The sequence below is a fragment of the Stomoxys calcitrans genome, chromosome 1, assembly GCF_963082655.1.
Source record: "Stomoxys calcitrans chromosome 1, idStoCalc2.1, whole genome shotgun sequence".
NCBI lineage: Eukaryota > Metazoa > Arthropoda > Insecta > Diptera > Muscidae > Stomoxys > Stomoxys calcitrans.
This window is the reverse complement of record NC_081552.1, coordinates 226,996,068-227,023,361: the sequence shown is the minus strand read 5'-3', so window position 1 is coordinate 227,023,361 and position 27,294 is coordinate 226,996,068.

Sequence of the window (27,294 nt, the reverse complement as noted above, 5' to 3'; positions counted from 1 at the left end):
GGCGCAATTCTTATCCGATTTGGCTGAAATTTTGCGATTAGACTTCTTGAGCCTCTATAGGGCGCAATTCTTATCCGATTTGGCTGAAATTTGGCATGAAGTGTTTTGATATGACTTCCAACAACTGTGCTAAGTATGGTCTAGATAAGTCCATAACCTGATATAGCTGCCATGTAAACCGATCTCCCAATTAGACATCTTGAGCCTCTAGAGGGCGCAATTCTTATCCGATTTGGCTGAAATTTAGCATGAAGTGTTCTGATATGACTTCCAACAACTGTGTTAAGTATGGTCTAGATAAGTCCATAACCTGATATAGCTGCCATATAGAAAGATCTCCCAATTAGACTTCTTGAGCCTCTAGAGGGCGCAATTCTTATCCAATTTGGCTGAAATTTTGCGCAATTTGTTCTGTTCTGACTGCCAATAACTGTGCTATGTATGGCCCGTATCCTGATATAGCTGCCATATAAACCAATCTCCCAATTAGACTTCCTGAGCCTCTAGAAAGCGCATTTCTTTTCCGATTTGGCTGAAATCTTGCGCGAGGTGTTTTATTATGACTTTCAAACACTGTGCTAAGTGCGGTCTAAAACAGTCAATATCCAGATAAAGCTACCATATGAACCGGTCTCCCGATTAGACTTCTTGAGCTTCTAAAGGGCGCATTTCTTTTCCGATTTGGGCGAAATTTTGCACATATTGTTCTGTTATGACTTCTAACAACTATGTTGAATATGGTAAAAATCAGTCTATATCCTGATTAAGCTGCTATACAAACCAAACTCCTGATTTGACTTTTTGAGTCCTAGACAGCGCAATTATTATCCAATTTAACTCTATTCAATAACTTCATGTAGCTCATGTTTATTTGAAAAAGTAATTCAAAGAACTAGACAAATGCAATCCATGTTGGAGGGTATATAAAATTCGGACCGGCCGAACTTAGCACGCTTTTACTTGTTTGAGATAACACGCTCATCAATTTTTTACTCTTCAATAAATCGATTGTAGGTGTGATGCGACTTGTGAAACCACATGTCGTCGAGGTCCATATCTTCCAATTTACACCAAAAATAATCAGTGAGCATTGTGCGGTAGCGGTGTCCATTGACGGTAACGTGACGATCGTCGACGAGAAGGAGAACAGCCCTTTGACCTACCTGGGTAAGAATAGCAGCCTGTTCCATGAAACCGAGAATTCAGTAGTAGTTGAAAGACTACGAAGAGATTCTTAAGATTGCCAGGTTTTGCTGGGTCCCGAGCCTGGAGGAGTTTTATCCCCTCTTTTGCGGCTTCTGGTTATCAATGAGATTAGGAAGTTTTTCAAGAAGCAGACGGTGGAGACCGCTGTCGTCGATGTCGTCATTATGACAGGTGGGCGTCTCCTCTCTTTTATTACGGACCTCGTTCAATGGGCGCTAAAAACAAACTGTCTAGATGGATGTTATCAGGGGACCTGTTCTGATTGTGGTAGAGCTGCCACCAAGCACTTGGGAGGGTTACTTGATCAGTAACAAAGCTGTAGACGAAACATCGTGTAAAGGGTAAACAGGGGACCGAATGCGCTCTACATCTGCCGCAACTCGTAATTAAAGTATTGTTGTCTTAGGCCGGAGACCGAACATAGAATATTAACGGAGGTTGTTCGGGCCTTTCTCACATATGGATGTTGCATCGGACATATGGCATCGCATCACATTTCGAACCGAACACTGATTTTGGTAATAAAATTCAATGATTTGCAAGCGTTGCTCGTTAGTAAGTCTATTCATGATGAAATGTCAAAGCATACTGAGCATCTTTCTCTTTGATACCATGTCTGAAATCCCACGTGATCTGTCAAATACTAATGCATGAAAATCCTAACCTCAAAAAAATCACCCTTTAGAAGTCTGAATTTCTAATAAAATTGTACTGCAATATGGACCCCCATATTCATCAGTGTATCATGGAAGTGTTATGCCCCAACTTCTCTTATGTGGCAAAGAATTTTTCAAGTAATTAATGGCATCTGTTTGATTAAAAATTCTGTAAAAATCCCACGGACGATGAGATAAGATAACAAATTATGCAAGATGAAAAAATCTTAGTCAACGATGTTTTCTTAGCTTCACTTAATGCCACTTCCACACTTTATAGCTTTCAGAAAATACCAAAAGAAACTACCATCCATTGGTACTTAGAAAAATGGTCATAAATGTTGAATAAATGCAAAGTTAAAGTGCCATTAAATAAATTTAAATCTTAATCTGCACTCTACATAATTTTGCCATTATGCGGGCATTGCTAAGAATCAGAATAGTATGACACTTTATGTCAGATATCAAATCAATTTCCTGCAGCAGTGGCTGCTGTTTGGTCCCCGAAATAGTCATAATCCCTAGCCCGAAAGATGGATGAATGAATGAAGAAATTTATTCAGTTTACCATTTCCGTTACCCCGCTTCAATTACCACAACCCCTGACCAAAAGAAGAACTTTCGGCTGTAACACTCTCACACCCAACCAAACTGGAGTACTCAAAATAAAGCAAGAACATTGTTTCAATTTTAATGCAAGGGGGCGGAAATGCCAAGCATGGGTCGAAGTCACAGTCCAAAACCTAGACCGAGACGAATGCTGATGATGGTGATAAAAGCTGTGTGTCAAATTTAAAATGATTAGCAAGGATTACACGCGTACTTACCCTGCGGCAACATCAACCAAAAAGCGAAAGAAAGAGCCATCATGTACCAATGCCAGGCTTACTGGAGTTCGGGGATTGCATTCAGCCTGTTTGGTTGGCAACGCCCCCAAGATATCGAATTGCATTTGATTGCTTTGACTTTAGATGGGGTACCAAGGAGGGGAGGGAAGGGGCCTCTATGACTATGGGGATGCGGTTAGCAATATTTTCTAACCAACAATCTGCGTTGATGTTTGTGTGCCAGCAAGTCGCTTGCTCTTGTCTGTCTGTCATTTGCAGTTGACGGTTTTGTGATTTTAATCAAATTTGCATTATTTACAATTTAAGCTGCCAAGTAGATTTTTCTCCTTTACTATGCTGCATTGTTGGCACAGTGTGCGGCAAATCTAGCATAACTTTGGAACAAAAATGTTAAAAAAGCTTCCTTGCTCAAGAACAAAGAAAACAAAAATCCGAAAAGTTGACAGCAGATTTAAGGGGATCTGCACCAGTATATACTAATACTTTATTTGGGTCCCATATTGGCATGAACTTCTTATATATCTGTTTAGAGGAGTTTTGGGATTGGAAGGGTGGGGGGCCCGCAGGGTACTTGGACCCAAACTTTAATACCATATTCGTTTTCTGATCGCCAAAACCTTTTGTTTGATGTACTTATTGTGACCAATGGACCACTTTCGGATATGGGTGGCGTTTTTGGTGTAAGGGGGAGGGTCTGCCTCCACCCCCTTTTGGTGTAAGGGGGAGGGTCCGCCTTCACCCGATATCTAAAAATTATATAAAAATGTCCTTCCAGACAAACGTACACAATCTATGAACATTTGAAGAAAATCGGTTCAGCCAAGTATCATATAGTCATATCGGATCTAATGACGTTTTTGAGGGGTGGCGTGACCCCCTATACTTCGATCTGATTTTGTTTGTCAGATTCGAAATCTACTCCCGAATACCTTTCATTTAAGCCCCATATTGAAATGAATGTCTTATATGTCTATTTGGGGGAGTTTTGGGGTTGGGGCGGCCCGATGGGTTCTTAGATTCAAGTGTTAATACCATATTCGCATTCTTCTCTCCAATACCTTTCCTTTGATACCTACATTGTCCCGATCGGTCCACTATTGATTTTGGGTTTTGTTTTTGGCATAAGGGGGAGGGTCCGTCCGAAAAATTGTATAGCCTATGTTTTCTTCCAGAACAACCTTCGAGAAAATCGGTTCTGCCGTTTTTCAGTCTATACGGAACAAACAAACCGAGTCCCATATTTACGTGATTGGCTAACGTGCCCATTTTGGTAGTTTTTGTGAGGGTGGGGTGATCCCCTATAATTCGACATGAATTTGTATGCCAGATTCGTTATCTACTCCCGCATACTTTTCATTTGATAGCCATATTGTGCTTATCGGTGCACTTTGATTTTGGGTGGTGTTTTTGGTGTAACGACGGAGGGGCCGCCCCTTCCGTTATCAATAAATTATAGAGCCTATTCTTACTTCCAGACCATATTCGTAATATACCCTCGAATATCTTTCTGGGGCGGCTTCCCAGGTACTTGGACCCAACTTTTATTATGAAATTCGTACTCTACTCTTGAATACCGATCGGTCCACTTTTGTTTTTTGGTATTACTTTTCTGGTAAGGGGAGGGTCCGCTCCCCTTCTGATACCGAAAAATCATATAGCCTTTGTTTCCTTCCAGACCAACCTACGCAATATGCGAAAATTTCGAGAAAATTGGTTCTGCCGTTTTTCAGTGTATACGGAACAAACAAACCGAGTCCCATATATCCTTGATTGGTTAATATACCCATTTTGGGCATTTTTGTGCGGGGTGGCGTAACCCCCTATACATTAATTTGTATGTCTGATTCGTAATCTATTCCCGCATACTTTTTAATTGATACCCATATTGCCCTTATCGGTGCACTTTTGATTTTGGGTGGAGTTTTTGGGGTAACGGTGGAGGGTCCGCCCCCTTCCGTTATCAATAAATTATAAAGCCTATTCCTACTTCCTGACCATATTCATAATCTACCCCCGAATATCTTTCATTTGAGTCCCATATTGTCATGATCGTTAAATAAGCTTATTTTAAGGGGTTTTAGGGCTGAGGCGGCCCCCCAGGTACATGAACCCAACTTTTATAATAAAATTCGTACTCTACTCTTGCATACCTTTCATTTGAATCCCATATTGTTCCGATCGCTTCAATTTTATTTTTGGGTAATACTTTTGTGGTAAGGGAGAGGGACCGCCCCCTCCCGATATCAAAAAAATTTATAGCCTATGTTTCCTTCTAGACCAACCGACACAATGTGTGGTAATCGGTTCAGCTGTTTTTGAGTCTAGACGGAACAAACAAACAAACCGACACACATACAAACAAACAAACACAAATTGATTTTTATACCCACCACCGAAGGATGGGGGTATATTCATATTGTCATTCCGTTTGCAACACATCGAAATATTCATTTCCGACCCTATAAAGTATATATATTCTTGATCAGCGTAAAAATCTAAGACGATCTTGACATATCCGTCCGTCTGTCTGTTGAAATCACGCTACAGCCTTAAAAATAAAGTTATTGAGCTGAAACTTTGCACAGATTCTTTTTTTTTTGTCCATAAGCTAAATCGGACTATATCGTGATATAGCCCCCATATAGACCGATCCCCCGATTTAGGGTTTAAGGCCCACAAAAGCCACATTTATTATCCGATTGTGCTGAAATTTGGGACAGTGAGTTGTGTTAGACCCTTCGACATCCTTCGTCAGTTTGGCCCAGATCGGTCCAGATTTGGATATAGCTGCCATATAGACCGATCCGGCGATTTAGGGTCTTAGGCCCATAAAGCCACATTTATTATCCGATTTTGCTGAAATTTGGAACAGTGAGTTGTGTTAGGCACTTCGACATCCTTTGTCAATTTGGCTCAGATCGGTCCAGATTTGGGTATAGCTGCCATATAGACCGATCCTTCGATATAAAGTTTTGAGTCCACAAAAAGCGCATTTATAGTCCAATGTCGCCGAAATTTGGGACAGTGAGTTGTGTTACACCCCTTAACATACTTCTGCAATATGGCCCAGATCGGTCCAGATTTGGATATAGCTGCCATATAGACCGATCCTCCGATTTAGGGTCTTAGGCCCAGAAAAGCCACATTTATAATCTGATTTCGCTGAAATTTGGAACAGTGAGTTGTGCAAGGCGTTTCTACATTTAGATGCATCTTGGCACAATTCGGTCCAGATTTGGATATAGCTGACATATAGACAGATCTTTTTGAATTAAAGTTTTGGGTCCAAAAAAGGCGCATTTATTGTCCGATGTCGCTGAAATTTGAGATAGTGGGTTGTGTTACACCCCTTAACATACTTCTGCAATATGGCCCAGATCGGTCCAGATTTGGATATAGCTGCCATATAGACCGATCCTCCGATTTAGGGTCTTAGGCCCAGAAAAGCCACATTTATAATCCGATTTCGCTGAAATTTGGAACAGTGAGTTGTGCAAGGCGTTTCTACATTTAGATGCAACTTGGCACAATTCGGTCCAGATTTGGATATAGCTGCCATATAGACCGATCTTTTTGATTTAAAGTTTTGGGTCCATAAAAGGCGCATTTATTGTCCGATGTCGCTGAAATTTGAGACAGTGGGTTGTGTTAGACCTTTCGACATCCTTCGTCAATTTGGCTCAGATCGGTCCAGATTTGGATATAGCTGCCATATAGACCGATCCTCCAATTTAGGGTCTTAGGCCCATTAAAGCCACATTTATTATCCGATTTTGCTGAAATTTGGAACAGTGAGTTGTGTTAGGCCCTTCGACATCCTTCGTCAATTTGGCTCAGATCGGTCCAGATTAGGATATAGCAGCCATATAGACCGATCCTCAGATTTAGGGTCTTAGGCCCATAAAAGCCACTTTTATTATCCGATTTGGCGGACATTTGGAACAGTGAGCTGTGTTAGACCCTTCGATATCCTTCGTCAATTTGGCTCGAATCGGATCAGATTTGGATATAGCTGCCATATAGACCGATCCCTCGATATAAAGTTTTGAGCCCAAAAAAGGCGCATTTATAGTCCAATGTCGCCGAAATTTGGGACAGTGAGTTGTGTTACACCCCTTAAAATACTTCTGCAATATGGCCCAGATCGGTCCAGATTTGGATATAGCTGCCATATAGACCGATCCTCCGATTTAGGGTCTTAGGCCCAGAAAAGCCACATTTATAATCCGATTTCGCTGAAATTTGGAACAGTGAGTTGTGCAAGGCATTTCTACATTTAGATGCAACTTGGCATAATTCGGTCCAGATTTTGATATAGCTGCCATATAGACCGATCCTCAGATTTAGGGTCTTAGGCCCATAAAAGCCACATTTATTATCCGATTTTGCTGAAATTTGGAACAGTGAGTTGTGTTAGGCCCTTCGACATCCTTCGTCAATTTGGCTCAGATCGGTCCAGATTAGGATATAGCTGCCATATAGATCGATCCTCAGATTTAGGGTCTTAGGCCCATAAAAGCCACATTTATTATCCGATTTGGCGGACATTTGGAACAGTGAGCTGTGTTAGACCCTTTGATATACTTCGTCAATTTGGCTCGAATCGGATCAGATTTGGATATAGCTGCCATATAGACCGATCCTTCGATTTAGGGTCTTAGGCCCAGAAAAGCCACATTTATTATCCGATTTCGCTGAAATTTGGAACAGTGAGCTGTGTTACACCCCTTAATACAATTCTGCAATATCGCACAGATCGGCCCAGATTTGGATATAGCTGCCAAATAGACCGATCCTCAGATTTAGGGTCTTAGGCCCATAAAGCCACATTTATTTAACATACTTCTGCAATATGGACCGTTAACATACTTCTGCAATATGGACCAGATCGGTCTAGATTTGGATATAGCTGCCATAAAGACCGATCCTCCGATTTAGGGTCTTTGGCGCATAAAAACCACATTTATTATCCTATTTCGCTTAAATTTGGGACAGTGAGTTGTGTTAGGCCCTTCGACATCCTACTTCATTTTGATTCCGATCGATCCAGATTTGGATATAGCTGACATATAGACGGATCTCTCGATTTAATGTTTTGGGCCCATAAAAGGCGCATTGATTGCTCGAGTTTGCCGAAATTTGGGACATTGAGTTATGTTAAACCCCTTAACACACTTCTGCAATATCGCACAGATCGGTCCAGATTTTGATATAGCTGCCATATAGACCGATCCTCAGATTTAGGGTCTTAGGCCCATAAAAGCCACATTTATTATCCGATTTTGCTGAAATTTGGAACAGTGAGTTGTGTTAGGCCCTTCGGACATCCTTCGTCAATTTGGCAAAGATCGGTCCAGATTAGGATATAGCTGCCATATAGACCGATCCTCCAATTTAGGGTCTTAGGCCCATTAAAGCCACATTTATTATCCGATTTTGCTGAAATTTGGAACAGTGAGTTGTGTTAGGCCCTTCGACATCCTTCGTCAATTTGGCTCGAATCGGATCAGATTTGGATATAGCTGCCATATAGACCGATCTGCCGATTTAGGGTCTTAGGCTCATAAAGCCACATTTATTATCTGATTTCACTGAAATTTGGGACAGTGAGTAGAGTTAGACCCTTCGACATCCTTCGTCAGTTTGGCCCAGATCGGTCCAGATTTGGATATAGCTGTCATATGGACCGATCCTACAATTTAGGGTCTTAGGCCCATAAAAGCCACATTTATTATTCGATTTCACTGAAATTTGGAACAGTGAGTTGTGTTAGGCCCTTCGACATCCTTCGTCAATTTGGCTCAGATCGGTCCAGATTTGGATATAGCTGACATATAGACCGATCTATCGATTTAATGTTTTGGGCCCATAAAAGGCGCATTTTTTGTCCGAGCTTGCCTCAATTTAAAACAGAGAGTTAAGTTAAACTCATCCACATATTTTTGCAATTTGGTCTAGATCGATCAAGATTTGCATATAGCTGCCATATAGACCGATATCTCGATTAAAAGTCTTGGCCCCAAAAAAGATGCATTTATAATCCGATTTCATTGAACGCTGACGCTGACGGTGTGATTTATGTTAGTGTCATACATTGTTCATATTTGGATTAAGCTGCCAAAAAGGCCAATATTTTGTTATATACAATTGAACAATGACTTGTACCGATTAGTATTTGGTCCAAATTGGATCATATTTCGATACAACTGCTATGGGACATAAGGTATGCAATTTTCACCGGATTTTGATGAAAGGTGGTTTACATATACACCAGAGATGTAGGGTATCCAAACTTCGCCCCGGCCGAACTTAACGCCTTTTTACTTGTTATATGTAAGATAGGGTCGGAAATGGATATTTCGATGTGCAATGATGTGGTGTGGATATTATGTCAACCACTGTTCAGATAGACGTATTTTTGTCGGATACTTGCTACTGACGTATAATATTAAAATGTTCCCTACAGATAGTACGAAAGCAGTGAAACTATTATTATACATTGCGGTTTATCGTGGTATTTACATTTAATTTTCCATTTAATAACGGAAGCGTTTTTTACCCTTGTTTGGGTTAAAGTTTGAGAATGATAAAAACATGGATTTGTGGTTAATTATGCCATTTAACATTTTATTAAATTGGCAAATACCCATTAAAGGAAGTTATTTTTCCAATTATGCTTTAAGGAGAATTACAGGAAAAAAAAAATGTTAACAGAATTTTTTTTCCCAAGGAAATTTAAAATTAAATAGAAATGTAAAAGCAATCTATTCCCTGTAAAACCAATGGATAACTTACAACTATCAATGACATTTGAGTATAGTCATGGTAGGTGTCCTGCAACGTCCAACATTCCTTATTTCACTCCTCTTGAAATATTTCCCCTTCCGATCCCTGTGCTTCAAACAGCAGAAAGATTTATTAATTGGTTTAGTTTATTTCATTTAGGATTCCACCTCGTCTGCACGAATAAATTGGAATGTATAACACGTTTGTGCCACACAGCCAATATGTTTACATCAATCAGAGATGCCAATGGTGATGGCCAAAGAAAAACTAAAAAAGAAATTTACATTTTTCCCCCTTGAATATGTATGGATGGAATTTTTCCATGAATGGATGAATGGTTGTTTGTTGGATTAGAGGAATCTTTTTTTTTTTTTTGTTGTTCTTCAAGAGGATTCAAGTCAAGTCGAATGATAGTCGTGGTATATCAAAGGGTGTGGGGGAGAAGGCCTCTCCTCCATCGTTATGGACATGCAAACATTCGGACAACATTTTATTGAAATCTGTGGCAGAAGACAGAAAAAAAACGTTGCTTTTATTTGCCCATCTTTAGTGTTCAACTAACCAAAAACAAATTGTTCGAATTGGCATGCAGTTTTTTCATCTCTCCTTAACGTTTTTTAACTTTTTTCAACTTCACACAAACGAAAATTCTTATTTAGCATGCATTTCAGTATCAATAAACATGACATTGTTGAATTTAGAATAGCCAACCATTGCAATGGAAGAACAGATAGCTAAAGGTTAGAGTTTAGTATGCTTAAGTTTTAAGAATAAATACGAAGTCAAGATTCCAGTTCGGTTTATAAGGCAGCTATATCAGGTTATTGACCGATTTGAATTAAACTTAGCACAGTGGTTGATAGTCATAAAAAAACACTTCATGCTAAATTTCAACTAAATCGGATGAGAATTGCGCCCTCTAGAGGCTCAAGAAGTCAAGATCCCAGATCGGTCTATCTGGCAGCTATATCAAAACATGGACCGATTTGAACCATACTTATCAAAGTTGTTGCAAGTCATAACAAAATTTCTGCCAACTCGGATGAGAATTGCGCCCTCTAGAGGCTCAAGAAGTCAAGATCCCGGATGGGTTTATATGCCAGCTATATCAGGTTATTGACCGATTTGAACTATACTTAGCACATTTGTTGAAAGTCATAACAAAAAACGTCACGCAAAATTTCAGCCAAATCGGATAATAATTGTGCCCCCTAGTGGCTCAAGAAGTCAAGACCCCAGATCGGTTTATATGGCAGCTACATCAGGTTATGGACCGATTTCAACTATATTTGGCATAGTTATTGAAAGTCATTACAAAACACCTCATGCCAAATTTCAGCTAAATCGGATAATAAATGCGCCCTCTAGTGGCTCAAGAAGTCAAGACCCCAGATCGGTTTATATGGCAGCTACATCAGTTTATAGACCGATTTCAACTATATTTGGCATAGTTATTGAAAGTCATTACAAAACACCTCATGCCAAATTTCAGCTAAATCGGATAATAATTGCGCCCTCTAGTGGCTCAAGTAGTCAAGACCAGAGATCGGTTTATATGGCATCTATATCAAAACATGGACCGATATGGCCCATTTACAATCCCCACCGACCTACACTAATAAGAAGTATTTGTGCAAAATTTTAAGCGGCTAGCTTTACTCCTTCGAAAGAAAGCGTTCTTTCGACAGACAGACGGACGAACGGACGGATGGATGGATGGACAGACGGACGGACGGACGGATGGATGGACAGACGGACGGACGGACGGATGGACAGGCGTACGGATGGACAGACGGACGGACATGGCTAGTTCGACTTAAAATGTCATGACGGTCAAGAAATTATATAATTTATGGGGTCTTAGACGAATATTTCGAGCAGTTAAAAATACCCTATGGTGGAGGGTATAAAAATCAAGAAAAACTACGAATAGAAAGATTAAAATTGTCCCTTTCTCCTATAACCTTATATATAAAAATCAATTTATGTTTGTTTGTGTGTTCCTTATAGACTCAGAAACGGCTGAACCGATTTTCCTGAACTTTTCAAAGATGGTGCACAATGATCCCGTGATGAAGATAGGGCACTACATTTTTGATATCTAAAGGGGGGCGGACCCTCCCCCTTACCCAAATTTTCAGAAACGCCAGATCTCGGAGATGGGTGGTGCGATTTAAGCGAAATTTTGAGGGCTCTCATATAGTACCCTAAAAATAAAAATTAGGTATCCAAATTTCGGATGGGGTACCTAGGGGGGCTGCCCCACCCTAAAACCTACCTAACATATATTTAGACCAATCACGACAATATGGGACTCAAATGAAAGGTATTTAGGATCTGATATCGAATTGTCGGACCTAGGGGGGCTGCCCCACCCTAAAACCTACCTAACATATATTTAGACCAATCACGACAATATGGGACTCAAATGAAAGGTATTTAGGATCAGAAAACGTATCTGATATCGAATTGTCGGACCAAGTGTTAGGGGGACCACCCCAACCCCCAAAACCCCCCTAAATCCGACATATTTACTGACAATGGCAATATGGGACTCAAATGAATGGTATTTGCGAGGAGATTAAGAATTTGATATCCAAATGTGAGACCAAGATTTTGGGGGTCCACCACTTCCCCAAAACACCCCCCGAAAAGGACTTATTTACTGACCATTGGAATATGGGGCTTAAATAAAAGGTATTTGAGTGTAGAATCCGAATTTGTGTTTGTATTTGTATTTTATTATGATAAAACCCATACAAAAGACAGTGTCTTATATAAAGCATGGGTTAGTAAATTGATAAATACAATGAGTTCAACACGTTTTCATTTAAATAGAACAATAATTGGTACAAAATATTTAACAATTTAAGCACAGTTACTGAAACAATATTAAAGTAAAAAAAATGTTAAAACAAAATAAAAGAAAGAAGAATAAGAAACTTTAAAGAAAATTCCAATTTGATATCCAAATATGGGATCAAGTGTATGGGGGGCCGTCTCTCACAAAAAACATCCCCCAAAGGGAAGAAATTTACGACCATAGCAAGATGGGGCTCAAATGAAATGTCTTTGGGAGTAAAGTACGAATTTGATATCAATATTCGGGATAATTGTCTATGGGGCCACCCCACCCGCACAACATCACCCAAATAGTAAGTATTTTCTGACTATTGCAATATGAGGCTCAAGTAAGAGAGGTTTTAAAGTGGAACACTAATCCGATAGATATTTTCAAGGCCAACTCACTGAGTGGCCGCCCATCCCCCAAACCACCACCCAAGTCGGTCATATTTGCCGACTATGGAAATGTGGGGCTCAAATTAAAGGTATTTGAAAGTAGACCACGCATCTCATATCAACATTAGGGACAAACTGTCTAGGGGACGTCCCACCACCATAACAACCCCCAAATAGGACGTATTTGCTCACCAAGACAATTTGGACCTTCAGGACAGTGGAGCTCGATGTTGATAGTTTTTGGGGCCCATACCCCAAACCGGACATATTTGCTGACTTTTGCATAAGAAGTTTAAATAAGATTAGAAAACGAATTTAATATCCAATTTTGAGGGCAATCGTAATATAGGGTTTAAATAAATGATATATAGATATATGAGAATAGAGTACGTTGCTGATATATTTTCCGGGCTTAGTGTTTGGACGACCACCCTAATCCTCAAAACACCCCTAAATCGTGCATATTTACCGACCATGGCAATGTGGATCTTAAATGAAAGGTATTGGGTGGTAGAGCAAGAATTGATACCAATTTTCTTGGGGTCTACCTCTTTCCCAAAATACCCCACAAACAGCAATTTTTTACTGATCATCGCAATATGGGGCTCAAATAAAGTTATTTGGGAGTAGAATACGAATTTGATATCCAAATACAGGATCATGTATTTAAGGCATCACCCCTTTCCCACAACACCCCCCAAAGGGTAAACATTTTTCGACCATGCCAATATGGGGCTCAAATGAAAGGTATTTGAGATTAGGAAACGAATTTGATAACCAATTTTGGGGCCATGTGTTTGGGGGACGCCTCATCCTGTAAACTCCCCCTCAAAACCAATGGCAATATGGGATTTAAATAAATGGTATTTGAGAGAAGAGCACTATGCTGATATGTTTTCAGGACCATGTGTCTGGGGGACCACCTCACCCCCGAAAACACCCCTTAATCAGACATCATAAGAATATCGGGCTGAAAAAAAGTATTTAAAGAATGTAGTACACCTTACATCCAAATTTAAATTCGTAGACCAATAAACATCATATGGGATTCAGGTGAAGGCAGTTATATTGTTAAACTGTTTGTCAAGCGATATACTATTTTCGTAGCATGGTATTTCACTAAAAGCTCTTTAAATGTCGAAAACAAATATTCCTAGGAAAATTTTTTTTCCATATAAAGTAAAAGAAGGCGCAACGGAGCGGGCCCGGGTCAGCTAGTTCCATATATTAATGAAAATTCGAAATTTTGATGAAAATGAGCAAATATCAAGGTTTTTATTTCGAAAACTTTAAATCTCCTAAAACTAATCTTTGTAGAGCAATAGTAAGGTTAATTCGTGATCACTTCTTAAAATTCAAAATGTTTATGAAAATATGCGGAAAGTTGGCATATTTATTTCGTTTCGTTTGTGTTTACTTACCTTTCCCAGTTGTTTCGTTACAGAAGGATCAAAAGTAATGTTGTTGGCCAAAGGTGTGAAAAAATTCCAATTCTCTTATAGTGGATAATCTGTAATAGATAAAAAATAAATTTTATGTATAAAAATGTTCATTCATTCTTCTAAAGTTAGCGTTCTTTCGACAGACAGTCAAGCAGACATTGACTAGAAATTGACTGGAAATGTCAAGACATTCAAGTGTATATTTGAGTGTCCCAAAAAACAAAACGTATTCATTTATTAATTTATTATTATTATTATTTTTTTTTTTTTTTTGAAACGCTACCTTCAATAAATTTTTTTAATTTTTGATCCTGATAAGCAAAATATGAAATATTATGGTATTCGGTTAACAATAACCCGTGCCGCCCCCATGTCCAAAGTTGGATGCAGTATTTTCTAAGGGATCCAGTTGAGTATTTTAGGCCTTAGCATGAAATTGGTAAACATAGTATACATTTATATGAAATTTTTTACAAAATCACAAATTGTACCCTGCAGCACTACTGCAGTTATGATAAAATGTATAGGACATGACTAAGTCGAATCAGGAGATAGTTTTGAGCCTATCTCCTGATTCGACTTAGTCATGTCCGTCTGTCCGTAAATCCATTCTGTGCTGATGGTCCGTCAATCGTTTTTTTTTTTATACCCACCACCATAGGATGGGGGTGTAAAATCGTTCCGTTTGTAATACCTCGAAATAATGATCTAGGACCCTATAAAGTATATATATTCTTGATCGTCTCGCCATACTGAGTCGATCTAGCCATGTCCGTCCATCCGTCGAAGTCACGATAGCGGTCGAATGAGTAAAGCAAGTCGCTTGAAATTTTGTACAAAAACTGCCTATTGATGTAGGTCGTTGGGGATTGCAAATGGGCCATATCGGTTCAGAATTGGATATAGCTCCCATATAAACCGACCTGCCGATTTGAGTTCTTGAGTCCCTGGAAGCCTCAATTTTCATTTAGCACATAGTATTCTGTTATGACTTTCAACAACTGTGCCTATAACTGCCAAATCGGTCTATAACCTGATATAGCTCCCATATAAACCGATCTCCCGATTTGACTTCTTGAGCCCCTGGAAGCCACAATTTTCATTCGATTTGGCTGAAATGTTGCACCTAGTGTTTCGTTTTGACTTCCAAATACTGTGACTAGTACGGTCGAAATTGGTCAATAACCTGTTATAGCTCCCATATAAACCGATCTCTCGATTTGACTTCCTGAGCCAATGGAAGCTTCAAATTTCCTCCTGTTTGACTGAAATTTGTCAAATAATGTTCTGTTATGACTCTCAGCAACTGTTCCAAGTACGGTCCCAATCGGTCTAAAACCAGATATAACTCCAATTTATTAGCAGAATCCATGGTGGTGGGTTCTCAAGATACGGCCCGGCCGAATGTAGCAAGCGTTTACTTGTTTTTATACCCACCACCGAAGGATCGGGGTATATTCATTTTGTCATTCCGTTTGCAATACATCCAAATATCCATTTCCGATCCTATAAAGTCTATATATCCTTGATCAGCGTAAAAATCTGAGACGATATAGCCACATCCGTCCGTCTGTACGTCTGTTCGTCTGTCTGTTGAAATCACGCAACAGTCGTTAAAAATAGAGATATTGAGCTGAAACTTTGCACAGGTTCTTTTTTTGTCCATAAGTAGGATGAGTTCGAATATGGACTATATCGGACTATATGTTGATATAGCCCCCCATATAGACCGATACGTCGATTTAGGGTCTTAGGCCCATAAAAGCCACATTTATTATACGATTTTGCTGAAATTTGGGACAGTGAGTTGTGTTCGATGTCCTTCTTCTATTTGGCTCAGATCGGTCCAGATTTGGACCTAGCTGTCATATGGGCCGATCTCTCGATTTAAGGTTTTGGACCCATAAATGGCGCATTTATTGTCAGATTTCGCGGAAATATGGGACAGTGAGTTGTGTTATACCCTTCGATATCCGCCTTTAATTTGGCCCAAATCAGTGCAGATTTGAATATAGCTGCCATATGGGCCGATCTCTCGATTTAAGGTTTTGGACCCATAAATGGCGGATTTATTGTCCGACGTCGCCGAAATTTGGGACAATGAGTTGTGTTAGGCTCTTCGACATCCTTCTTCAATTTGGTTCAGATCAGTTCAGGTTTGGATATAGCTGCCATACAGACCGATCTCTCGATTTTAGGTTTTGGGGCCATAAAAGGCGCATTTATTGTCCAATTTCTCTGAAATTTGGGACTGTGAGTTGTGTTTGGCTCTTCGACATATTCCTGTAATTTGGCCCAGATCGGTCCTGATTTGAATATAGCTGCCATATAAACCGATCTCTCGATTTAAGGTGTTGGACCCATAACAGGCGTATTATTGTCCGATTTTGAAAAATTTGGAACAGTGAGTTGTATTAGGGCTTTCGAAGTCTTTCATCAATTTGGCTCAGATCGGTTCAGGTTTGGATATAGCTGCCATACAGACCGATCTCTCGATTTTAGGTTTTGGGGCCATAAAAGACCATTTATTGTCCAATTTCTCTGAAACTTGGGACTGTGAGTTGTGTTAGGCTCTTCGACATATTCCTGTAATTTGGCCCAGATCAGTTCAGATTTGAATATATTGTAGCTGCCATATAGACCTATCTCTCTTTTTAGGATTTGGGCTCATAAAAGGCGCATTTATTATCCGATGTCGCCGAAATTTGGGACAGTGAGTTTTGTTAGGCCCTTCTTCATCAATTTCGCTCAGATCGGTCCAGATTTGGATATAGCTGCCATATAAACCTATTTGGGGTCTTGATCCTTGAGCGTCTAGAGCGCGCAATTCCTATCCGATTTGGTTGAAATTTTGCTCGACGTGTTTTGTTATGACTTCCAACAACTGTGTGAAGAATAGTTGAAATCGGTCCATAACATGATATAGCTGCCATATAAAACGATCTGGGGTCTTGACTTCTTGTGCCACTATAGGGTGCAATTATTTTCCGATTTAGCTGAAATTTTGCATGAGGTGTTTTGTTATAACTTTCAACAATTGTGCTAAGAATAGTTCAAATCGGTCCATAGCCTGGTGAAGCTGCCACATAAACCGATCCGGAGTCTTGACTTCTTGTGCCACTAGAGGGCGCAATTATTTTCCGATTTAGCTGAAATTTTGCATGAGGTGTTTTGTTATGACTTCCAACTGATGTGCTAAGTATGGTTGAAATCGGTTCATATCCTGATATAGCTGCCATATAAACCGATCTGGGGTCTTGACTTCTTGAGCCGATAGAGGGCACAATTCTCATCCGATTTGGCTGAAATTTTGCATGAGATGTTTTGCTATGACTTTCAACAACAGTGCTAAGTATAGTTCAAATCGGTCAATGTTTTGATATAGCTGCCATATAAACCGATCTGGGGTCTTGACTTCTTGAGCCGATAGAGGGCACAATTCTTATTCGATTTGGCTGAAATTTTGCATGAGGTGTGTTGTTATAGCTTTCAACAACTGTGCTAAGAATAGTCCAAATCGGTCCATAACCTGATATAGCTGCCACATAAACCGATCCGGAGTCTTGACTTCTTGAACCACAAGAAGGCACAATTATTATCCAATTTAGCTGAAATTTTGCATGAGGTGTTTTGTTATGACTTTCAACTGATGTGCCTAGTATTGTTCAAATCGGTCCATATCCTGGTATAGCTTCCATACAAACCGATCTGGAATCTTGACTTCTTGAGCCTCTAGAGGGCACAATTCTCATCCGATTTAGTTGAAATTTTCCATGAGGTGTTTTGTTATAACTTTCAACAATTGTGCTAAGTATGGTTGAAATCGGTCCATAACCTGATATAGCTGCCATATAAACCGATCTGGAATCTTGACTTCTTTTAGCCACTAGAGGGCACAATTCTTATCCGATTTGTCTGAAATTTTGTACAACGGCTTCTCTCATGACCTTTAACTTACGTGTCGAATATGGCATTAATCAGTTTATATACTAATACAGCTACCCTATAAACCGATCTCCCTATTTTACTTCTTCAGCCCCTAAAGTGCGCAATTCTTACTAGATTTGGCTGAAATTTTACACAATGACTTCTACTATGGTCTCCAATATTCAGCTCAATTATGGTCCTAAATGAACCTTAACTTGATATTGTTCCAATAACATAGCAATTCTTTTCTTTTATCCTTTGTTTGACTAAAAAGAGATACCGTGGCAAGAGCTCGGCAATGCGATTCATGGTGGAGGGTATATAAGATTCGGCCGGCCGAACTTAGCACGCTCTTACTTGTTTTTTTTTTTTTGTTTTTCCCTGGATTCCAAATACTCATAATTCCCTTTCCAGGCTGCACAATCAACTCGGTAAATCACTGGTAACACAATTTGCAAAATTTTAAACAGGATTGTTCTAATAGAGAAGCCTTTTTAGCCAAAACACATACGCAATCAGCGAAATACATTGGATGGCTCCAGCATGAATGACTAGACAAGCGCTTGAAAATCGTTGCCCAAAGTTACACTTATTTTATGAGTGCCACTAAAATAAATCACCAGCAATGTTATTTAATCGAATTTTGATTTTTTGAATCCCGCTGGACGCTTTACAGACTCCTAACCACCAACATAGCTGCTGAGGCATTTCGTGATTCTGCAGATCTTCTATGGCATTGGTAGGGATGCTACAAAACGAAACCACCAATGTTTTAGCTTGCCATAGATTGTCATTATTAGACCAATTTTGCATGCCACCAAACAGCCACAAGTGAGAAACGTTCGTGGCATATTGTCGATGCATTTATATTGGCTGTTCGTCGTTGTTTTGAAGGATATGCGTGCGTGTCGCCGTGTTCAATGGTGGTTGCTGAAGGGATGTTTGCTGTGACTTATAAAAAAAAATCTAATTTAGTTCGCGTTATGCATACGAAATTGTTGTCGTTTAGCTGCTCATCGCTGCAATGCCATGTGATCAGTATGATGACAGCCAACAACCATTGATGTCCTTGTTTGACTATAGCATTGCCATCCCAATCCAACAAAGTGTTCATCATGCCAGGCAGCGCAAAGGCATTGTCACATCCATGGCCATCATCAAGGACATGATGGTGCTGTGTTGCCACATACATATGTGTGTGTGAATGTGTGGGTGGTACATTCTTGGTGGTGGTTGTGTTGCTAATAATGTCACGTTATCGATTGATTTAACAATGAATCTATGAATTATTTATTAATTATAGCAATTGATAAGATTACGTTTTTGTGCATCGCAAATCTTCGATAGATAATTTATTTTCTTTTGTGTTTTTTTTGCATAATCACATGTGGGCGATTGAGGAACGTGAGGGATGTTAAGACAATCAAGATTCTCCTTTGATGTTGCTGTTGGTTGAAAGAAAGGGGCGTTTTGTGGCAAGGCATTTAGAAGCGTCTTAGAAGGAGCAATGGTTAAACAATAAATAAATGGTCTTTTTTAGGCAAAAACAAATAAAAGCGTGCTAAGTTCGGCCGGGCCGAATCGTATATACCATGGATCGCAATTGTCCAGCTCTTGCCACGGTATCTCTTTTTAGGCAAGCAAAGGATAAAAGAAAAGAATTGCTATGTTACTGGAACAATATCACGTTATGGTTCATTTCGGACCATAATTGAGCTGAATATTGGAGACCAAAGTAGAAGTCATTGTGTAAAATTTCAGCCAAATATAGTAAGAATTGCGCATTTTAGGGGCTGAAGAAGTAAAATATGGAGATCGGTTTATAGGGGAGCTGCATTAGGCTATAAGACGATTCATGCCCTTTCCGACACGTATGTTTATTTATTTATTTATTTATTTATTTGTTTATTAGTCAATGGAACAAATATCCTTACAGACTAAGATGACTTCCGTAACAAATTTTTAAATAGTAATGTATGATAATAAAGAGGTGCATGCTACAAAAATATATAATATAAAATGGATCTAAAAATTTCTTTTGATGTGCTAAAATCAATACATGGTTTTGACTCCCTTTGAAGCCTGTTGTTGATAAAATTTAAATTCAAAAAAGTTCGTGTTAAAGGCCCATTTCTCGCATAGTTGGTGCGGTGGAACGGTATGTCAAACAAATTTACAACTCGTAAGCTTCTTGGAGGAACAAATGTTGGAACTAAAGACAACAAATCCGGTGAATCAATATTATTATTAAGCAAGTCATATATGAAGCAAGCCGATTGATATTTTCTACGAGATTCTAAGGATTGCAAGCCAAGTAACAAAAATCTAGATCTATATGGAGGCATCTGAGCAGGAAATAAGTTTTTAAGGGCAAACTTTGTAAAGTTTTTTTGAATTCTCTCAATGCGAACAATGTGAGCACTACATTGAGGATCCCAAACAATTGAAGCGTATTCTAGTTTAGATCTAACAAATGCCGTATAAATTAATTTTGCGGTATTAGGATCAGAAAATTCCGCACAATTTCTTTTGATAAATGCAAGAACCTTGTAGGCCTCAGGAATAATGTGGTCTATATGTGGAATAAATGATAGTGATGTATCAAATATAATGCCTAGATCACGAATGGAAGTTACCTTAGTAAGATTGTGGCTGCCAATTTTGAAGGTTGGTTGAATGGGATTAAGTGATCTAAAATAAGAAACGTGAAAACATTTTGAAAGGTTCAAAAAAAGCTTATTGATGTTGCACCACATGACTAAGTTATCTAAATCAACTTGCAAATCATTTATATCTTGTAGAGACTCAATTTTAGTAAAAAATTTCAAGTCATCAGCATACAAAAGAAAATTGGAATGCGAAAAACATGAAGAGATGTCATTGATAAATAAGTTAAAAAGAAGTGGGCCAAGGATGCTACCCTGAGGTACTCCCGATGTCTGAAAATATGGCTGAGACACGTATCCTTCAACTTTAACTTTACACACTCTGTTAGTTAGATATGAATGAATCCATTTTAGAAAATTTGAATGCAAACCTAGATTCTGTAACTTAGCAAGTAAAATACTATGCGAAACTTTATCAAAAGCTTTGCTTAAGTCAGTGTAAATAACTTCTACTTGTTTACCTCGCTCGAGGGCGGTCATACAGTAATCTGTAAATAATGTTAAATTCGATGTGGTAGATCTACCCGAAAAAAAACCCATGCTGGTAAGGAGAGATAGTAGACTTGCAAAGAAAAAATAATTTTTTGAAAATGATATTTTCAAATATTTTCGAAACACACGAAAGTTTTGATATTGGCCTGTAACATGTAACATCATCTTTTCTACCTTCTTTAAATACAGGAGTAATTGATGCTATCTTCCACTTGGCTATAAAAATACCTTTCTTAAGAGATAGGCGAAATATAAAAGTCAAAACGGAAACAATGCTAAAACAGCAACTTTTTAAGAAATAAGCACAAAGACCATCAGCATCACTTTTATAGCTATTTTTAATTGCACCAATAGCTTCAAAAACATCATCCTCACAGATATAAATACTTCCCAAATTTATGGCTGAATAAGAAAATGGTAGCGTCATATTACAAGTGGAAGGCTGCTCAAAATTAGATTGGAAAAAATTAGCAAACATGTTTACAACATCATGGCCAGACTGCGAGATGCAACTGTTATATTGAACAGTAGATGGGATATCTGAAGATTTCTTCTTAGACTTCACAAACGACCAAAAATGTTTAACATTTACTTTAATTTCATTCTCTTTAGAAAGAATGTATTGTTTATAAAGAAATTTGTTTAAAAAATTAAATTCTTTTTGATAATGTAAAAATTTGACTTGCTCTTCCAGATTACCAGATTTAATGAATCGATTATGGAATTTATTGCGCAGATTTTTTAGTTTTTTCAGGCCTTTAGTATACCATGGAAGCTTATAGGGCTTTTTCTTGTTTAGAGGAACATTCAATTTAAGAATGTCTAAAACCTTTGCCAGAAAAATATCATAACAATTGGATGGATCACACGTAGGAAACATCGATACCCAATTTATAGATGAAAGCATCGAATTTAGCACATCAAAGTTACATGCGTTGTAATTAAAATTGAAACACTCAGAAGTATCATTAGGGATGTACATAAAACATTCCATTTCTATAATTGTAGGAACATGATGAACACTTGGAGGAGATACTGGAATCAAACATTCATATATTTTGAAATTGCAGTCGCGTGATACAAAAATTAAATCAAGAAATCGACGCATTTTGTTAGCAATATGATTAATTTGAACCAAACCAACGCTCAATAACGCATCGATAAAATTAACTTCAAACTCTTTATTAACATTACTAGGCGTTAAAAAATAATTGTCGTTCATCATGGTCCAACAAATACTTGATAAATTAAAATCTCCCATTACACATAAATTAGTATCAGAACACATATTCTCTTCCAAATTAACAATATTAGAGACATGTTTAGAATAGATATTATCATGACTTCCCGGAGGTATATACGATAGAGATATTAACAGTTTTTGATTAAATCCAATTACATATAGTGCAATTTGATCCAAAAGACCATCATCATCATCAATTTTACATAAATAGGATTTGTATTTAGATTTTACAGCAATAAGAACACCCCCACCCCGGGATAATCCTGTACGATAAGCATTTCTATCCTTCCGATATACATTAAACAAATTCATGTCGAAAAATTCGGCATCATAAAAGTCAGAATTAAGCCAGGTCTCAGCAATGAGAATTAAATCAAAGTCACATTGGGACGTAAAATTCATGATTTCATTGGCCTTTGTGCGAATACCTGACATATTTTGATAAAATACTTTTAGATTATGTGCAGTATCTACTACTGAACTAAGGGTTGTATTTCCCTTTTTTGAAAATTTTTAAACGGACGTACCCTTATATCGGTAGGCCACAATTTAGAGTTAAAAATATCATTATAAAAACTAGATACTACACCCAGCTTAAAATTAACACTTTTTAATTCACTTAAATTAGCGTCTTTCTTTACTAATTTATAGCATTCCATATTAGCTTTATCAATGTTGGAGTTGGCAGCAATATAATTGATAATTTGATCGCATGAAACAGTTGGCTTAAACTTTGATATATGAATCCATTTCTTGGTCGCCACCACTTCCAAATCATTAGGTACATTATTTTCACCAAATATGACTTTGCCCCCTTTTCGTCTACGCCTTTGAACAGTTTCCCAACCCATACTTGCTTGATGGTTTGGTTCGAACATTTCATTTCCATTGTTTACTGCATTAACATCATTTGTACTCACTGACGAAACCGATGGTGCATATGAAACAACATGTTGCGAGCTCGGCTTGTTCATGGATTGTGCACCTGTAGATGTAACTGGTATAATAAGACTTTGGACAGTACCAACAACATCGCTACCACTGGTCTCAGAATAATGATTTGCATTTTGTTGATGAACTTCTTTGCTTGGAGGTTTGTTGTTTTTCTCCACTGTTTTTTTTATCTCTCGCACTTCAGCACATAAAGATGAGTTTATTAAGACTTTTAGCTCTCTCACTTCACTGGTCAAAGAGGCAATGCGAGCAACCAAATCAGAAGAAACTGATAGGCAGTCATTGCAATTAAATACAATATTTGAATTTTTAACAAATAATTCTCCAATATTAGTATCGACGTTGGCACAAAAGAAGTGTAGCTTAGCTCTGCAAATGTGGCATGCTATGAACTTCCCGTTCAAAGCCTTGAAGCACATCGCACAAAGAGTATTTGGAGGGAGATCCATTAGAAACACGTCAGATGTAAAGAAGCTCAACTGACTAACTCAACTGTTAAAGGTCATGGGAAAAGCAGTTGTACAAAATTTCAGCCAAATCGGATAAGAATTTCTTCCTGTAGAGGCTCAAGAACTCAAGACCCCAGATCGGTTTATATGAAAGCTATATCAGGTTCTGGACCGATTTGAACTATTCTTAGCACAGTTGTTGAAAGTCATAACAAAATACCCCATGCAAAATTTCAGCCAAATCGGATAATAATTGCGCCCTCTAGTGGCTGAAGAAGTCAAGACCCCAGATCGGTTTATATGACAACTATATCAGGTTATTGACTGATTTGAACTATTCTTAGCACAGTTGTTGAAAGTCATAGCATAATACCTCATGCAAAATTTCAGGCAAATCGGATAATAATTGCGCCATCTAGTGGCTGAAGAAGTCAAGACCCCAGATCGGTTTATATGGCAGCTATATCAGGTTATGGCCCGATTTGAACTATTCTTAGCTCAGTTGTTGGAAGTCATAACAAAAGACCTCATGTAAAATTTCAGCCAAATCGGATAATAATTGCGTCCTCTAGCGGCTCAAGAAGTCAAGACCCCAGATCGGTTTATATGGCAGCTATATCAGGTTATGGACCGATTTGGACTATTCTTAGCACAGTTGTTGAAAGTCATAACAAAACACCCCATGCAAAATTTCAGCCAAATCGGATAGGAATTGCTCCTTGTAGAGGCTCAAGAAGTCACGACCCCAGATCGGTTTATATGGCAGCTATATCAGGTTATGGACCGATTTCAACTATACTCAGCACCGTTGTTGGAAGTCATAATAGAACACCTCAGGCAAAATTTCAGTCAAATCGGATAAGAATTGGGCCCTCTAGCGGCTCAAGAAGTCAAGATCCCATATATATATGCTTGATCGTCATGACATTTTAAGTCGAACTAGCCATGTCCGTCCGTCTGTCTGTCGAAATTATGCTAACTTTCGAAGGAGTAAAGCTGGCCGCTTGAAATTTTGCACAAATACTTTTTATAAGTGCAGGTCAGTTGGGATTGTAAATGGGTCAGATCGGTCCGTGTTTTGATATAGCTGCCATATAAACCGATCTTGGGTCTTGACTTCTTGAGCCTCTAAATCGCGCAGTTCTCGGCCGATTTGACTGAAATTGTGAACGTCGTGGTTTGGTATCTTTTCCAATAACTGTGCTGAGTATGGTTCAAATCGGCTCATGCTTTGATATGGCTGCCATATAAACCGATCTTGGATCTTGACTTCTTGAGCCGCTAGAGGGCGCAATTCTCATCAGATTTGGCTGAAATTTTGCATAAGGTGTTTTGTTATGACTTTCCATAAATATGCCAAGTATAGCGCAAATCGGTGCATAATCTGGTACAGCTGCCATATAAACTGATCTTGGATCTTGACTTCTTGAGCCGCTACAGGGCGCAATTCTCATTCGATTTGACTGAAATTTTGCATGAGGTGTTTTGTTATGACTTCCCATTAATATGCTAAGTATAGCGCAAATCGGTGCATAATCTGATATAGTTGCCATATAAACCGATCTGGGATCTTGACTTCTTGAACCTCTAGAGGGCGCAATTCTCATTTGATTTGGCTGAAATTTTGAACGTCGTGGTTTGGTATCACTTCCAATAACTGTGCGAAGTATGATTCAAATCGGTTCATAATCTGTTATAGCTGTCATATAAACCGATCTTGGATCTTGACTTCTTGAGCCGCTAGAGGGCGCAATTCTCGTTGGATTTGTCTGAAATTTTGTACGTAGTGTTTTGGTACCACTTTTAACAACAGCGATAAGTATGGTTTAAATCGGTCCATGTTTTGATATAGCCACCATATAAACCGATCTTGGCTCTTGACTTCTTGAGCCTCTAGAGGGCGCAATTCTCATCTGATTTGGCTGAAATTTTGCATAAGGTGTATTGTTATGACTTCCCATAAATATGGTAAGTATAGCGCAAATCGGTGCATAATCTGGTATAGCTGCCATATAAACTGATCTGGGATCTTGACTTCTTGAGCCTCTAGAGGGCGCAATTCTCATTCGATTTGGCTGAAATTTTGAACGTCGTGGTTTGGTATCACTTCCAATAACTGTGCGAAGTATGATTCAAATCGGTTCATAATCTGGTATAGCTGTCATATAAACCGATCTTGGATCTTGACTTCTTGAGCCGCTAGAGGGCGCAATTCTCTTCAGATTTGTCTGAAATTTTGCATGAGGTGTTTTAGTGTGACTTCCAATAAATGTGCTAAGTATAGCGCAAATCGGTGCATAATCTGGTATAGCTGCCATATAAACTGATCTGGGATCTTGATTTCTTGAGCCTCTAGAGGGCGCAATGCTCATTCGATTTGGCTGAAATTTTGTACAACGGCTTCTCTTATGGCTTTCAACACACGTGTCTAATATGGTCTGAATCGATCAATAGCTTGATATAGCTCCCATATAAACGTATCTACCGATTTTGCTTCGTGAACCCCTACAAGGCGCAATTTTTATCCGAATGAATTACACAACAACTTCTACAATGTTCAGCATTCATGTATGCTCCGAATCGGACTATAATTTGATATAGCTCCAATAGCATGACAGTTCTTATTCAATATTCTTTGTTTGCCTAAGAAGAGATACCGCGCATAGAACTCGACAAATGCGATCCATGGTGGAGGGTATATAAGATTCGGCCCGGTTGAACTTGGCACGCTTTTACTTGTTTCTTAATGTCATTGCAGTATTAATTAAACTATCCAAAAGAGTATTCATAGGGCACTCCACCCTCTTTTTGACTTTAAACACAGCTCATCACAATGTTAGTTCGTTCATATGTGTGTTTCTTCAAAGGCATGCAACAAACTCCATCTCAAAATGCGGAATAGTTTGAATAACTTTTCGACAACAACTTAAATACACCTTGAAACTCCAAGTTCTCAAGCCAAACATCTAAGCAAAGCGAAAATTCAACAAATCTGGTCCCTGTTCCTGATCCGTTTCCTTCCTTTTCTTTGCCCAATCGCTTCGCTACATCCTTCTTAAACGTTTCATTTGTATTCGTGCGACAGCGGCAACTTTGCATAGTTTAAAAGTCATTAAAAACTTTCTAAACTAGTTTGAAAGTTGGCAAATTTGATTGAAATTGCAAACGTATACATTTTGTAAATGCTGGATTTTTTTTTAAACAGGCAGTTTTAAATTGGACATGATTTATGCAATGCGCCAAGGGAGTGGTAGAGTTGGTGTACATGACTTTTATTTGTTGTAAAACACAAATGACGAATGAACCTGACAGTCAAGTTGTTTGTGTGTTTAGTGGAAGTGAAATAGCAAAGTGTTGATGGAAAAGTTTTTTTTTTGAGTTAGAC